We start from the raw sequence: 16,764 nt of genomic DNA on the forward strand, positions 1-16,764 counted from the left end.
CAGAGGTGAGATTAGAGCACGGGTTCCCCACTTCCCAGGGGATGGGAAGCGGGGTAAAGGACATGAGAAGAGAGGCTGGCGGCCTTGGGGCCTCGGACAGCGTGTGACTAGGCAAGCAGGCCAGGCTGAGGGGCGCAGGCTGCAGATGGGGGAAAGCAACCGAGTCGGACTCCCGGAATCGCTCCTCTTTGGGAGAGGGGTGTGCTGGACGTGCATGTGCCCTTCGGAAGAGACTCCGGAGGGAATGGGCTTCTCTGGAAACACACCTCTTGTGAACTGACCCACAGCCTTCCCCAGATGTTCCCAGAGTCTCCCCACCTGGGACTGCATTCTGCCTGAAGCACCCCACCTTCGGGGCCTGCTGAGACTCTGCTCACCCTCTGCTCTGGGGGGCCGTGGGCATGCCCTCCGCCCCCCGTTCCCTCTTCAGAATGCCCCTTCCCAGCGCTGGCCTGTGTGTATGTGGCACTTTCCACATAGCTTTATTTGTGTTCCTGTTTCACGGTGGCAGGGGCATGGGCTCAGGGTCAGAGAGACTTGGGTTCAAATCCGGTCCAGCTTGTACAGTGACCTACCCTGTCTGAGCCAGTCTCACATCTGTCCAGTGGGAGCTGATGGGAGGACAGACAGGGAAAGGACTTACACCCCTCCTTGGACAGGGGCTCCCAGCCTGCTTGGAGGGCAGGCTTAGCACTGCAAGCCAGCACATGCCCCTGGGTAGAGGAGGTAGGTGGCAGATGCTGGTAAAGGGTTTTGAATGAATGAGCGAGGAGGAGGCCTCCTTGGCCAGTTCCAGGCAAGAGCTGGGTCAGCAAAGACAGAAGGCCCAGGGAGAGGAGGCGGGAGGGCACCAGCTCCTCATGCTCAATAATTAACCACAGAAAAATGCAACAGCCACATCCCCCAGGGAGGGGGACTGCCACTGAGCCCCGGGGCTCAGGGACCGAGGACCCCCGCTGAAGTCGTCTCTTCCAGCCCCCTCCCTGGGAAGGGCTGCAGCCAAATCTTGATGGGCCTTCACCCCAGCCCTGAACAGAAATCCTTCCGTCCCACTGCTCAGCTGACCTCAGATCCTCAGGTAAATGGGCCACACTAAGGGCTTCCTGCTGGGACTTTCAGAAATTTATTTTTCTCAACACTGTTCTTTCCATGTCAATAGTTACACATCTATAAAATGGACACATCACAATGGGTTAAATGAAAAAAGCAGATTATCAAATCGGAAGGGCAATGTGATCCTAATTTTTAAAATATAGATATTTTTATTTTTATTTTTTAAAGATTTTATTTATCAGAGAGAGAGCGGCAGGCAGAGGGAGAAGCAGGTTCCCTGCTGAGCAGGGAGCCCGAAGCGGGACTCGATCCCGGGACCCCAGGATCATGACCTGAGCCAAAGGCAGACACTCAACCAACTGAGCCACCCAGGCGCCCCTCAAATATAGATACTTTTTTATATTCATACCAAGGGTCAGCAGGGCTTATCTCTGGGTGGCAAAATTAAGAGTGATTTGGCTTTTGTTTTGCTTTTTTGCTTATCTGCACTTCCTCTCATTTTTTAGGAAAAACTGGAGTAGGGGCGCCTACGTGGCTCAGTCGGTTGAGTGCCCCACTCTTGGTTTTGGCTCAGGTCATAATCTTAGGGTTCTGGGATGGAGCCCAAAGGGGCTCCGAGCTGGGCATGGAGTCTGCTTGAGATTCTCTCCCTCTCCCTTTGCCCCTCCCCCCCCACGCACTCTCTCTCAAAGAAATAAAATCTTTAAAAATAAATAAACAGGGGTAATAACAAACTCATAGGACTTGGAAAATGCATTTCCTTAAATATACAGAGATAGAGCCACCTTTAATCCTGTCCCCACCCCTTTACCACAATGGCCTTTGCCATTTCGCAGGTGTCAGGGTGTGGTGGCCTCTCCCCGCCGGAGTCCAGCTCACATGTCCAACTGTCTACTCAGCATCTCTTTCTCAGATGTCTAGTGGCCTCTCAAACCGAACATGTTCAAAACCAAACTCGACTTGCCCTCAAATCTTGTTCCCCTCCTATCTCCCCATCTCCATTAATGGCACCACCTGCCACCTCAGGCCAAATATCTAAGAGTGCCTTTGATTTTTCCTTTCGCTCACTCTCCACCTCCTGTCCTTTAGCAATTCCTATTGGCTCTACCTTCAGAGTAAATCCCTGGACAGACCACAGCTCCCCACCCTGACTAAGCCACCACCATCTCACCTCCGACTGGCCTTCCCGCCTCCACTCTGGCCCAACTGTGACCCACTCTCTTCATAGCAGCCGGGGTGATCTTCCTACAACACAAAGCTGGAAATCATCACTCTCCTCAGAACTCTCCCCTGACTTCCCGTCCCATTTGGAGAGCAGAAGCTAAACTTAGCGTGTGTAGGAAGGCCCTGTGAGCTCTGGCCCCCACCCCACCTCGCAGACTTGATCCTCTCCCCCACCCCACCTCCATCACTGCGCTCCAACCATCCTGACCTCCATGCCATTCCTGAAGCACCAAACTGATTTCCACCTCCAGACTTTGCACTGGCTTTGCTGCTTCCTCTGCCTATTTATTGCTCCCTTACTCATCCAGGTCTCTGTTCCAACATCGCTTCCTTGGAGAGGCCTTCCCCAACCACCCCCTCTCCAAAACAATGGCCCCATCCCCACTCTCTCTTTCTTTGCTCTGCTTTACTTATTTTTTCATAGACTGAGTAAATGAAGAACAGAAATTCACATGAACATTAAAACATCATGTCACCAAAGCCCCCAGTTTGTATCCACTGAGAAGGCCCCCAAAGCTCTAAAGCACATCCCTCCCTGACCTGTTGGACACCCCAGCATCCTTCCGAGAAGGGAAGAGAAGGCAGGTCTCTGACCTTGACCAGCTCCATGTGGTGGACGCTGTTTCAAAAGCCCCTGAGCTTCACCTCCCCTTCGTTCACACACTGGATGGGAGTTTCACCACCCTAGATGCTCAATACAGTGGAGCAGATACACTGAATCTGATAGAGAACATCTTGTGTCCCAGGCACTTGAATAATTATCCCCATCTTCCAGATGAAGAAATGGGGCCCAGGGAGGGACAGACTTGCTCCAAATCACACGGTGAATCAGTGTGATCTCTCAGCCTACCTTGGTCTTCCTGAGGGGTCCTCACACAGACCCCACTCTCAGGACAGTGGAAGGGAGCTCAATGTCTGGAGCTTAGGCAGAGAGGAGACAGAGAGAAGGAGCCAGAAGCCAAGGTGTTGCTGTGTCTGTCAGAACCAGTGTATGGCTTCATTCATGCGACAAACAAGGAGGAAGGATTGTCTCTAGCCCCCTCTGGGGCCTCAATTTCTCTGTCTCTACAATTATAGATAGTACACTATCAAGCTGGCTGCCTTGGCCTCTCTATAATTGCCCCAACAGAGACGTCAGACTGACATGCGCTTTCTGGAGCATCTTTGCCCATCATGTCTGGCTGCAATTTGGGGCCCGCGCCCTCCCTTGCCCGACCCAGGAGGCCAAGCTGGGACACGTGGGTGCTGCCTGGCTGACTCTCCCCGGCTGGGCTGCACCCCACGCTGTGACTATCCCGCTCATTCGGGAAGGCAATCAGGAGATTAGGGACCGAACAGGTAGACAGTTTGCTTAGATCCGTGGTTCTCCACCTACAGCTGGTGTCGGAATCACCCAGAGGACTTGTTCAGATACTGACTTCTGGGCCTCACTCCTAGAATGTAAGTATGAGGTGGGACCTGATAATTCGGATGTCTGTAAAGTTCCCTGGTGATACCAGCACTGCTCCCCCCGGAACCACACTTTGAGAATCACTGACTCAGCTGCTAGGCGTGGTTGCGGCTGATTCAGTGATTAGCCAGCTCACGGCTTTTTGAACAACTGCAATTATTACTTTCCCCGCCTCACCCCGCCCCCGCCGCCTTCCTGAAATCACTGCAGAAACAGCCACAGGGCAGGGGGAGCCAAGATGGCCCTGCTGGGGATGTGGGTCTCATGCCAACATCAGCTTCACCCCCGAGTCACTGTGTGACCCCCAAACTGCTCCTGCTGGCTGAGGGCTTCCTATTGGTCAGACACTGTGCCAAGCCCTCTACACGCTTATTTTTAATTACTTCTCACAACCACGCTGTGAGAGCAGAACCATAATCACGCAAGGCTTATCAATGAGAAAACACAGGCTCAGAAAGGCAGACTATGACGGCTGCAAAACTCTGTGAATATACTAAAAAAAACCCTGAATGGTGAGGGGGGGATTTTATGGTATGTGAATTAGAGCTCAGTAAAGCTGTTATTTAAAAGGAAAAAAAAAAGAAAAGAAAAGTATACTAGATTGTCCAAAGTCATAAGGTGGGGACCTAAACTCAAGTCCACCTGGACCACCAAGCCATACTAGCCCTCTGGGCCTCAGTTTCCCTGCCTGCAACATGAGGTGGGGGACATCAGCCTTATGACTCTCCAGCACAGGGGTGGAAGGGAGAGGGTCTGCCAGGAGCTCAGGTCCAGATTCTCTGGGGATGTCCCCAGAGAGACAGACGCCTGGAGACTGAAGAGGTGGGGATGTGAGTCAGGGGTCACACAGCAGAAAAGGGGTTATCTCCCAACCTCTGAGGTACGTTCACTTAAGAAACGTTGTTTGCCATCTACACTCAGCCAGGTTGATTATAAAGCCAGAAATGAATAACCCAGACCCCCCAAGAAATGAACAAGTATTGCAAAGCGATGACGTGATGAACGAGGGGATAACAGGTGCCAAGGGGCTTGGGGGAAGCCCTAAGACAGCTTTCGCAGAGCCAAAGTGGAGGGATCCATGAGGACTTGGGGGAGGTGACAGCCAGTGCCCCCAGCAGGAGAGCTGCGGGCACCAGAGCTGTGAGGGCCTGTCTACAGCAGTTCTGGATGATGCGGGCCCAAAGTGAAGGCACTGTGGAGAAACCAGGGGGCAGGATCCAGGCATTATGAACGGTATCCTTGAGGCTACGGGGAGCCATTGGACAGTGTCGTGAGAGGAATGACATGTGTGATAGGTGTTTCAGGATTACCACTCGGGTAGTGTGGAGCATGGATTGGAGGGGGGTGAGACTAATGGGGGAAAAGCAGATAGAAAGTTCCACAATCATTCAGATGAGAGACAAGGGTGACAGCACCAAAAAGAAGTGGACAGATGGAGGTTTCAGGGAGTAGGATTTGGTGATGATCTGGAAATGGGGACAAGGAAGGAGAATGACCCTCCTAGTTCTGGTGTGGGCACCAGGTGAATGAAGGCGCCGTGAGGGAGCAGAGATGGGAGACGCTGATGGAGGGGCAGGTGGGGGCACACGGGCAAACACTCAAGGGCGTGAAGAGAGACACCGGAGCCAGAAATGCAGATTTGGGGCACAGGCGGGGTAGAGGCCACAGTAGTGGCCGAGATGGCTCGGAGAGCATGCGGCACATTTCGAGGCGGACCCAGTGGGACCCCAGAGGCGCAGAGGGAGGAGACATGCTCCACCCCAGACGCGGAACGAGCTGCCAGCAAGACGGGAGGGAAACAAGGACAAAGAGGAGGCAGAGATGCCAAGCAAGGGGGTTTCAAGGAGGGAGGAAAATGACAGTGTCAAGTGCTGCCAAGAGGTCAAACAAGATAAGGCCTGAAAAAATGTCCACTGGATTTGGTGACAAGTGGGTCCCTGGGCACATTGGCAAGGGCAGCGGAGGGGGCAGGGGGTGGGGGTGGGGAGCGGCACAGGCCTGGGTGGGATGGAGAGGCGGAGGGGTGTGAGAAAGAGGGAACAGGGGCATACAGATAGCTAAAGTCTGCCGGCATGGAGTAGATGCAGTGGCTGGAGAAGGATGTGGAGCACAGGGACTGGGCTTTGGTTTTTTATTTTAAGATGTGAGAGCCAGAGTGGAAGAAGCCAAGAGAGAGGGAGAAGTTGAAGATGGGGGAGAGAGAGGGAGTGATCAGTGGAATGAAGTCCCCAGGGCAGCAGGGAGGCTGGGATCCCGAGCATGGCAGGGCTGGTGCTGAGCAGAAAGGACCCTGCCATCTTGGGACAGGCGGCCAGGGGGAGGGGCTAGGTGGGACAGGAGGTTGGGGGACAGGGAGGCCAGAGTGCTCCCTGGAGACTGCGACTTCCTCTGCAGAGGTGGGGGAGGTTTGAACAGCCAGTGTGGAGGGAAGGGACTAGGCCCTGGGGAGGGGTCCCTGGGGAACACAGGACCTTTATCCCCTACCGTAAGGATGGGAGGAAAGATCCAGAACATACAGGTGCTCCACATGTGCATTTTTTATTTGGTTTGGTTTGGGACTTTTTTGGTTTTGTTTTTAAGGCTTGATGATCCTGAGGGAGGAAAGCAGCCATGTGGGATGAGGGGATACCCCCACCCCCAACCAGGCCAAAGTAAATGCAGAACCAGGCCATGCCCCTTCCTTCCTCCTGGGCCTCCTTCCTTCTCTCCAGTGTCCCTCCTCCCAGGTAGCCCTGCCAGTGTCTGCCATCTGCTTGGCCACCAGCTGGCTCCCTCATTTCTACAACTGGCCTTGGGAGTATGTGACCCCACCCAGACCAGGACCCCAAAGGCAAGTTTCTGTCTCCCCACCCGGGGACAGCGAGGGCCAGTCTGTCCCCATTCAGCCAAGGTTCCTGGAGGACAGAGGCCATAACCCCACCATCTTCCAGCAGAAAAGGGCTTCTTAAGCCCCAAACCAGAGTTGATACTGAACAAGGGACCTCAGCTAGACCTGAGGGGCTCCCCCTGACAGTGGGGTACGGTGTGGCCTGGAGGGCCCCAGGCTCATCTGGGGAGAGCAGGCTCTTACTTTCTCTTGCAGGGGGATAGAGGGGAGGGGCAGTCGGCCAGGCCTCAGAGTGAGGCTCTTTCCAAGAATCCTCAGGGGCTGGGACGAGAAGTTTCCCCTGATCCAGCGATTCTAAATATGGCAAAGGGAGCAAAAGCACGTGACCCAGGGCCCCACACCAGGGCTGCTGCTGCGGCCGCTGCTTCTCTGGGCCAGAGGCCTATGCTGGGGGCTCAGGGTTAGGGATGAGGTCTCAATGGAGCCTCAGTTTCCCTGTCCACAACATGAAGGTGGGGCACACTCAGTGAAGGCTAAAGTCCCTTCAGCCTTACTACTTTCCAGAGTAGGGTGGAGGGGAGAGGGCTGAGCCCTCAGCTCAGTTCCAGATTCTTTGAGGATGTCCCTGGAGGGACGGCAGTCGCCAGCACATAGTACAAAATATGAAAAAAATGCCCCCTCTTGGAGAAGCAATTCGAAAAAGGCGTTCCCTTTAGCCTGAAAAATTATAAGAAGTTGACCCCTGTGGACGGACCCACTAGAAACAGGCACCCCTTGTTCTGGGCTGACCAAGCCCTTAAGCATGGGCTGGATTTCAGTGCCACTGGCGTCTCCTTGGCCAGGCCCCTTGGCAGCGCACAGGGTGTACCAGGGCGTGGGCAGCCCCCGGGACAGCTCTGACAGCCACCGCAGCCCGGAAGGGCCAACCCTACGTGGTACCACCCGGCTCCGTGCCGCTCTCCTGGCCACCACTGACTCATCCAGAGCTGGACACTGACCCAAGAAAGGCCCCCCTCTAGGTCGGGCCCAGCCAGTCAGGTTGTCTTTCTCAGGAATGGAACGAAGAACCACAGAGGGAAGTTGGCAAGGGTGCAAAGAGAAACGGACACGAGGCCGCTGTTCCAGAATCTCATCTCCCCTCCTCTGTTCTGTGAAGCCCCGACGTGCCTCCCTCCGCGATGCCACGAAATTCTTCCCTCTCCTGGCAGGAGGGGGTCCTATGCCTCCACATGCCCATTTGTCTTAAGCCAGTGTGAATGGTCTCAGTCCCACTAGGATGTGGCAGGCAGTGTCTTCTGGACCAGGTGTTTCATGAATCATAGCCTGGTCCTCTCCCACCTGGACCAGCTCCAAACCCTCCTAGTCCTTCTCGCTGCTTCCCCCTGCCATGCCAGCCAGACTACCTGGTGCACCAGGTAAGTGGGCTGAGCAACATGTCAAGGGTGGGAATGAGGAGGGAGCCACCCATCTGTTTGGGGCTGGCCAGGCAGCGCTGACTCCTCAAATAAACAGGGAGCGTGGGCTCCCCAGCAGGAGGCCAGCGAAATGAAAGCGAAGTAAGGAGTGGAACACAGGCAGCCTGGATTCTGGAAGCTTAAACAAGAGAGCCAATGGGAACCTTCCCCTGGCTCCACCTGAGCAGCTCCATGTGGATTCGGGTGACTCAGTTCTACATTCTGGGCTTGGCATAAGATTTCCTTTGAACGAAGAGCTTTGCTGCTTTTTTAAAAAGTGTGAAATCCACCGACTTACAGGCTCAGGCCCAAGCTCCCAAGCACCAAGCACAGTTGCAAGGAAGGCCCTTCCTGCCCCACCACCTCACTCCCCACCGCGCAGAGCCCAACCCCGCACTGGGTACTCCATTGTCACACAGCTCTATCCCCGCCAACAGCCAGCGACTTCTCCCCCCCAATCTTTGCTCATGTCGTGTCTGCCCCTCCTCCAGGTGTGGCTGGGTTGGGGGAGGAGCCCACCTCAGACTCCCTTCACTCCCCACCCCCCTCTCTATGCCCACCTCCATCATCATGGCATTTACTTCAACTGGAGAAAAGCTGTGGGAGGAACTGCCACCTCCCACAGACCAAGAGCTGGTTGAGGTCTTGTCCTTTCCACCTTGAATGCCCTGTGCCCAACTGAGAATGGGTGCTGGGCGAAAGCTCCCTGAGAGAAGGCACAACCTAGGCCCAGGACCCCAGGCATCACCCCCCCCCCCCCCAGCGTGCCGCCACCACCCTGCTGGCCGTTCCTGGCTGGGCATCTCCACCCTCCCTGCAGCAGGTGGAGTGAGAGTGAATCAGGGCAGGTGGCCACAGCATTTCACTCAGCCACTCGCTGATGTGTGGGGTGTGCACTCTTGCGGGGGAGATGGGGAATAGGCAAGTAAAGGTTCAAGATGTGATTTGCGCCCCATGTTGGGCACAAAGTTTACTTGGGGCGCCTGGCTGGCTCTGTCGGTGGAGCGTGCGCCTCTTGATCTTGGGGTCATGAGTTCAAGCCCCACGCTGGGTGTAGAGCTTATGTAAATTAAAAAAAATGTGAGATGATGATAGAAAAAAATTAAGTGGGGAAAGGAGAGAGGGAACATGGGTATGGGAGTTAGGGACTATTTTATAGAGGGTGGTTGGGGAAAGCAGCATTGAGAAGGTGACTTTTCAGCAGAGATCTCAAGGAAATGAGCGAGTGAGCCATGCGGGTATCTGGGAAAATAGGGTTCTGAGCAGAGAGAAAAAGCAAGTGCAAAAACCTGAGCCAGAGGGTGCCTTGTATGCTCCAGACCATCAAGAAAGGAGTGCCCCCAGAGTGGAGTGAGGAAGGGGGAGTGGTGGGCAGCGAGGGCAGAGAGGCAGTGGAGGTGGGAAGCAGATCATCTACTGGCTCCTGTGAGGATTTTGGCTTTTACTCCAAGTGAGATGCGGAGTTCTGAGCAGGGAGTAAGGCAATCTGACTTTCATTTGCAACAGCAAGGGCTGTTGGGTAGAGAGCAGTCAGTGGTGTGGAGTGGGGACGGGGAGGGGGTAATGGCATTTGCCCCCACAGCTGTATGATCCAAGCAAAGGATGCTGGTGACTTGTACTAGGGGGACGGACGTGGCAGGAGGGGACCAGATACTGACTCTATTTTAGCACAGAAAGATCCCTTAGAGTGAATCAATCCTCTCATTTATACAGGGGAAACTGAGTCCCAGAGAGGGCATGATCTACCTGTGATCATACCCTAGAGCAGAGGCAGAGCTGGGTCTGGCCCCTAGATATCCTGATTCCTAAGGTAATGTTCTTTTGATTTCTCCTCTTCCTGAAGGAGGACCCAGGCACCTGCCCCTCACCCCCACCTCAAAAATTCCCTCATCTGAGCATGAGCAGCATTTCTTCCTGCCGTATGTGACAGGGTGGCACTGGGTTCAAGGATTGCCCAGGCCCCAGCTACTTGAGCCTGGCAGGGGTCAGGGTCACCCCTAAGGAGTCTTCTGTCCTCTGAATCAGCAGAACCTTCCCAAAGGGGGAAGCGGGGGAGGGAGGGAAGAATCCAAGCCAGGGGAAAGAGCTCAGTCCCCAACACTTGGTTGTCAGCACTCTCGGAGCAGAGAGGGCACCAAGAGCTGACAGGGTGGAACAGGAGATTCAGGGAAGGCTGGGCCCCCTGGGGAGTCCAGGCCCCAAGGTTGAGCCCAGCCTGGGAGTGCTACAGACTCAGCCAACTGAGAATCCCACCCAGTGGGAGGTTTAGGGGGCATAGTGGGGAGAGGTGTTTCAATGCCTTTGCTACCAGTAAGCAAAGCAGTATGCAAACTCATGGGCCACACCTGGGGCAGTTGGTTACAGCTGTCCTGAGAGCCTCGCTCCCCATAGGGACCCTAAATCCGGGTCCAGCCAGACTGAATCCAGCAAGACTGACTCCGGTGGGCCCTGACAGCTGGAAAAGCTTTGCTGTATGACCTTGGGCCAGGAGTACAACTTCTCTGGGCCTGTTCCACAGCCAAGGTGGAAGGGTGGTTAGGAGGGTCTTACTTAGGCTGGAAGCCAGAAGTAGGATGCAGACATCCTTTCAGTTCTGCCTTTAATGGGAGAGGCCCGCGTGGGGGCTCTCTGCTCTTTGTCAAGGTTGGGGGCTGCAGAAGGCCAAGCACAGGGGTGTGGACAGGGCTAGGAACCTAGGCCGATGGGCTCTCTATCCTGACTCTGCACCACTCAGCTGAGGAGGTGGGAAGCTGTCTCTGAGTCTGGCTTTACGACTGAAGAAGGGTCTCTGAGGGCCCTATTTTTCACTCATCCATCTGGGACTGGTGATTTCAGCTTCCCCAAAGGGAAGTGAGGTCCTAGCAGCTCCTGAAGCTGCCAGTCCTGAGGAGCTTCTAGAATCTGAGGAGAGGATCTTTTACATTTCATTTGCATGGTGCTTATTTGCATGTAAAGTCTATCTCCAAAACTCCTCTACAATTGAATAATAATAGCAAGGAGGAGTCAGGGTAGACCAAAGCGAAACTTCCAAAAGCTCATTAACCACAGAAAGGGCGCTGGAGGTCAGGGAAGGGGACATATTGCACCTCTCTGGTCCTGACGCCCCCTCCTCTTCTAGCGGAGGAAGACAGAACCCTACAAGTATCAGATCCAAAGGAACAGGGCTTCAATTCAGCTCTGACCCTGATCTCTGCCAGGCTCAAGAATTCGGGGGACCTTGTCTTGTGGGACTTTGTCTTGTGGGACCTTGAGCAAGTGAGCTGGCGCACGCTGGGACTCAGTTTCTTCGTCTGTCTAATGGAGCCAGGGATCCCTGGTGCAGCAGTCCGGAGGCAGGGGTCTGGCCCAGATGAACCCCGCGCTGAGGGGTTGCAGAAAGGCTTGGGTTCACTTAGGGACACAGAGGAGGCTGACTCCTGGCGGGACTCTTCGGGAGAGGGAGGGGCTCCTGGGAGGAGGGCCCTTGGGAGGAGGGCCCCGGGGGGGGACTCCTCCCTCCGCACGGCCCGCTACTCACTTCCCCTGCAGGGGCCCTTTCCTCTGCTGCCAACGCACAGCCGTTCGGCGCTCCGGGGTCCGCAAGGTCGGCCCCGCCTCCTCGGCGTAGGGGTGCTTACTGGAAGGGGCGGGACACCGAGGTGGGCGGGGCTCGGGGTCCTCCCCGGGAGGGGCGGAGCTTCGCCGACACCCGGCACCGCGCGCGGGAGGGGCGGGGGCGGCGCTGCGGCTCCGGTTACCTCCTTGCGGCCTCCCCCGCCCCGCCGGCTTCTTTTTCCGTTTCCAAATTAACAATTGAAAACGCGGCGGCCTGAAAGGCGAGCAGCGGGCCAAGCGGAAAGTGTGAAGGTGCCGCCGCGTCCCCGAGGACGGGGGCGGAGTGGGGGGCGCGACACCCTGACTGCCCGGGGCTCGCCCACCCACCAAAGCGACGTGTGGGCACTGAGCGCCCCAGGGCACAGAGGTGCCAAGGCCCCTAAGTCGGGTCTTGGCCTGATCCAGCCCCTCGTGCTGTCCTGGCCACTGCAGTGTCTCAGGATCCAGTGCCCAGGCTCGGGGTGGTGCCAGCCCCCGAGGGCGCTGGCGGAGGAAGGGGGGGCACCAGGGCTGGGTTACTACTCTCGAGGCTGAGTGCCCAGGAGGGTGCCAGGCAGCACCCTCATAGCACTGTCCTTAAGGGCTCCCAGAGTCAGCTAGGTTTGTGTGTGGCCTCAAGCAAGTCATTTCAGCTTAGAGAGACTCAGTTTCCTCATCTGGGAAATGGGGAGGGAAGATCCAGGGCTGGTTGTGAGGAATAAACGAAATGAGAAGATGCCTGCCGTTGGCCCACAGCGAAGACAGTAGATAGCAGCCATTATTATCTCCGTTGATAATGATGATGATATTGAGTCCTTGGCACCCTTTCACCTTCCTGTCCACCAGTAGAGAATACTGGAATTGACTGGTCTTTTCCTCCCCTCATTTCCTCAGGGCCTCCCCCAAAGCTCCACTTAACAGATAAAGAAACTGAGGCCAGGAAGGTCCCTCATAAGGGGCTCCACGTCATTTGTAAGTGAAAAGAACCAGGGCCTGAGCCCAGATCTGACCCTCAGGCCTGGACTCATCGTACAGAGATGAATGGTCCCTGGGGTCAGGGCCCTGGGCACTGGACCCCCCTCATCAGTGTTCTCAGACCTGGGTGCTGATCCTAGGGCAGCTGGAACAAATGAGTGGGTAATGGAGAAAGTCCCCTCTCTCAGGCAGGCAAGAGCATGGACCAGTGAGCCAGAGGGTGGACACCAGGGAAAGGTACAGTTTCTGGTCCCCCCAGGCCCCCGTAATGTCAGCTCCATGAATGCGCGACCTTCTATCCTGTTCACCGCTCTCTCTCCCACACCTAGAACAGGGCTTGGTGCATTATAGGTCATCAATAAATATTTGTTGAGTGAATAAGTGAATGAATGAACAAGCAGGTCCCCTCTTATACAACTGTAGCCTCCCACTCGCCACCGGTGTGAGGTGGTCTTCCTTAGGGAGGTGGGTTTGGGGTGAGGTGCCCTTCTCCCCAGCGTGGAGACACAGGGCCATAGAATGGGGGGAGGAGACAGAAAGCAGGAGGAGAAGATAGAGGAAGAGATTCCAGAAAGCAGAGTGGAGATCAGCTCTTACTTCCTAGCCTCCCACTTCCCACTCCTGTCCATCCAGGGACTAATCCCTTTCCCCCTCCCTCCAGCCACTTCTTCACTGACTGCTATGATTCTAGCTCCATCCCCACCCCAACCCTAGTCCACTTACCTCCTGCTGTCTGAGTGCTCCCACCCCATTTACAATCCTATAATGGCTCCTCACTATGTACCATCTAAAATCCAAGCTCCTCAACCCAGAGTTTGAGGCTGTAAACACACAAGCATCAGCCACACTCCCCCCCTCCATACACTGTACATTTCTACCCTGGTGACTTTTGTGCTCTCTCCCCTCCTTGGGATGGACCCCCTTCCTCCCCGAGAATCCCTGCTCTGCTTCGGGAAGCTGTGCTCCCCCAGCCCCTTGGGATTCCTGGCCCTTCTGGGTACCCCTGGACTCCCTCGTGCGGAGGCTGTTCCTGCCTCTGTCCATCCCCCACCCACCACCACCTCATTAGGATCCATCCACCAAGGGCAAGGCCACTTGTGACTTCCCCACATCCCCCAGGCTGGCCGATTAGATGCTCAGACAGTATCTGGGAGGGAACAGGAAGACCCAGGTCCCCAGGGCCTTGAGCATCAGTGAGTCAGGACTTTCCCACTGTTCTATGAAGCCTCAGGGCTCTGGGTAAGGGCATCTTAGGGTGGCTGCAGAGGTGGGTAGGTGGAGTGAGGACCATTGCGAGCCCACCCCAAACACTGGCAGCACGGGGGAAAGGGTCCAGATGGGGACCCACAGACTATTAGTCTAAATATTGAAAAATTTAAATCAAGCTAACAAGCTGTTAGCTAAAATATGTTCCACCCTTCCTGACACATACACCTTCATAACAATCTGGAAGGCCAGGTTTGAATTTAAGATCTTGGACTCTTTGGAGTTCCATGCTGGAATCTGGCAGGAAGGGTTGCAACCCTCCAGCCCCCAGCCCACGTTGTGCCCTCTTCTCTTCCCGCACTGGGCTCATCCCTCACCAGGAGTGGCGTGAGGTACACTCCTGTGGGTGCCCTCACCTGCCCTTCCACGCTCCATCTCCACTGGCTGCAGACAGCTGCCCTTGGTTCTAGAAGTGCTCACATACCTTGGCGCTTGGAATGATGAGCCAGGAAAGAGGCCTATACAAACCCTGGAGGCAGGCACAGGGATCTGGGGGCCGGGAACTGCAGGGTTACCTGGAATGTGTTCTAGAATAAGCAGGGCTGTGTAAGACTCTGAGCTGGTGGTATGCAGAGCCTTACAGGCTGAGTGGGCAGGATTCTGGGCCCCTACCCTTGAATCCACCCAGAGAGATGTCGCTTTGATATGTTTTATATATTGTGCTCCTGCGTCACATTTCATCTAAAGAACCAGATCTACTGCGTAAAACAGTTTGCAAAGCACTAATCTTGCCCCTCCCCTCCTACTGAACACAGAGGTAGCTAAGGCTATGGGGGGCCAGTGACCACAGTCATGTAGGAGGTTAGAGCAAATCCAAGGCTCCTGCCTCCTGCCCAGGCCTTGGCCTCCACGAGCACTTTTCTGATCTGGAAGATCCAGTGCCTGCAATGGAAAGGCTGCTGGGAGGAAAGAGTGCCCAGTCCCTGGTGGGGTTTGAGCAGGCCGGCTGCTGAGGCCCCCTGCCCTGACCGCAGCCTGGACCCTCCACTCAGGTTGCCCAGCTCAGGCGTGAATTGAGAGGCCAGACCAGGCCTGAGAAGGAGAGGGAGTCCTGGTATAAATAACCGTGGGGGGCCGGGATGTTTGGGCCTGTCTCCTGGGCTACGGCTGTTTACTGCCCAGCGAGGGGGGGCAGAGCCCACACATTTGCCTCTCTGACTTGTAGCCAAATTTCTCCAGGAAGGGGTGGCCCAGGATTAGCCCCAAACACTCCAGCTCTGCACCCCCATGAGGTCCTCAACCTAACTTTGCCCAACATGGGCCCTAAACCCCCCTGACATTGCCCCCACCCTTCAGCCCCAAATGCTGCACAACACGGTGTCTCCATTAGCCCCAAATGCCCCAGCATTTGCCCCCATAAGTCTCAACTCTGCTCAAATCATGGGAGGGTGAGGAGCATGAGTATGGCAGAGGAAGGCCCCAAGCAGAGGAGCTGGGTATGTGCCAGGGATCTGAGCTGGGGCCGCTGGGCAGGGGAGGCAGAGACAAACCTCTCCCACGGCCCTGGCCAAGACAGAGTAGGGCAGCAGACCCCAGATTAGGAGAGTGCAAATCCCTCTTCCCAGCCCAGTGCCCATCCCATGCCTGTCATGTGCAGGGCATTAGATGGCCAGACCCCAGCATGGGCGGGACAGGCAGGTGCCCTGTTGGTCATGCTGCAGCCAGCTCCTTTCCCTAGCAAAAACCCTCAGTGCAGGATGGCAAGGGGGTCCCTTTCCCCGTGTGGGGGGGCAGCAGCTGCGGTCTGCTCAAGCATGGAGGCACAGGGGTTGATAGGAGCTGAGTTCCAGCCTGCGGGCCAGCCCAGCCTACCACCCACACACACACCCCTCACACACACACACACACACACACCCACACACACACTGCCCAACTGACTGGTGGGTCTTGCTTGAGACACTAAGCTGATATTCACTGAGAGCAGAGCCTCAAAATCGGGGCTGTGTCTATCAGGGGCCTTAGGTGCCTGGACACCCGAGCTCTAGGCCCATATGAGGCACTTCCTAGCTGAATGACCTTGGGCAAGTCACTTCTCCTTTCTGAGCTTCAGTGTAATATAGCATAACAATATCTTCCTCCAGGGTTGTTAAGAACTGAGTGGGATGCAGTGAGCAAACATTAATTAAGCCCCACAGTGGGCTGGCATGGCTCCAAGTGCTTTGTGGACCATCCAGTGGGAGAGGGGGCATCCTTCTCAAGACAAGGTAGCATTTTGGATCCAGAGGCTCAGGCTCAGGGATGTGACGGGGCCTGCCCAAGACCACCCAGAGGGAACCTGAGCCCAGGTGAGCTCTGAGGAAAGTTTTTCAGTTATTTATCTGTCTTGGGGACAACTGAAACTCTTGAGCTAAGCTGAGCTCCAGTCTGGGCTCTGCCACTGACCTAAGTTTAGTCCATGCCCTATTCTGGGCCTCAGTTTCCCCATCAGTAGAATAAGGAGAGAGGGTAAGACCAGTGATTTCTGCTTTCTATTGAGCTGCAAGACAGGGAGGGGACAAAGAGGTGGGGCAGGCCGAGCCACCTAGGTTCAGCCCCTTTCTCAAGGGCACCGCACCACTAGTTGGGCCAAATCCTTGGGGGCTCTCATGAGCCTGTCCTAAGGCTGCTGTTCTGGGGACCCCCATAGAGCCTAAGCCCGTATCCCCAAGCTCCTTGCCCACAGCCTCAGGGCCTGCACCCATACCCTCTGCTTCCAAGGGCGCCCTCAGCTCAGCCACACACACCATCCCCCAGGCCAACAGGCCAACCTTTGCATAAGCAGCTCAACTTTCCCTACAGGCAAAGTCCTAGGGCTTCAGACCAGGTCCAGCCAGGCCTTGGCAGGGTTAGTGGGCAGCTCCAGAGGAGCCGCTCAGGGGGCTGGGCCATGAAGGGGAAGGCAGAGGGAAAAGGAGGCCAAGTGGAGGGCATCCCCGTGGCTCCCTGCCAGAGTTTTCCCCCTT

General features: G+C 55.7%; 1 protein-coding gene across 2 annotated transcripts in view; it reads right to left on the reverse strand.

Annotated features, from left to right (window-relative positions):
• Positions 1-16,764, reverse strand: part of KCNQ4 (potassium voltage-gated channel subfamily Q member 4) — a 53,042-nt gene that overhangs the window by 24,454 nt on the left and 11,824 nt on the right. The gene's annotated exons all lie outside the window — the stretch shown is intronic.

This window comes from Phoca vitulina, unplaced genomic scaffold, assembly GCF_004348235.1.
Source record: "Phoca vitulina isolate PV1807 unplaced genomic scaffold, GSC_HSeal_1.0 scaffold2, whole genome shotgun sequence".
Taxonomy (NCBI): Eukaryota; Metazoa; Chordata; class Mammalia; order Carnivora; family Phocidae; genus Phoca; species Phoca vitulina.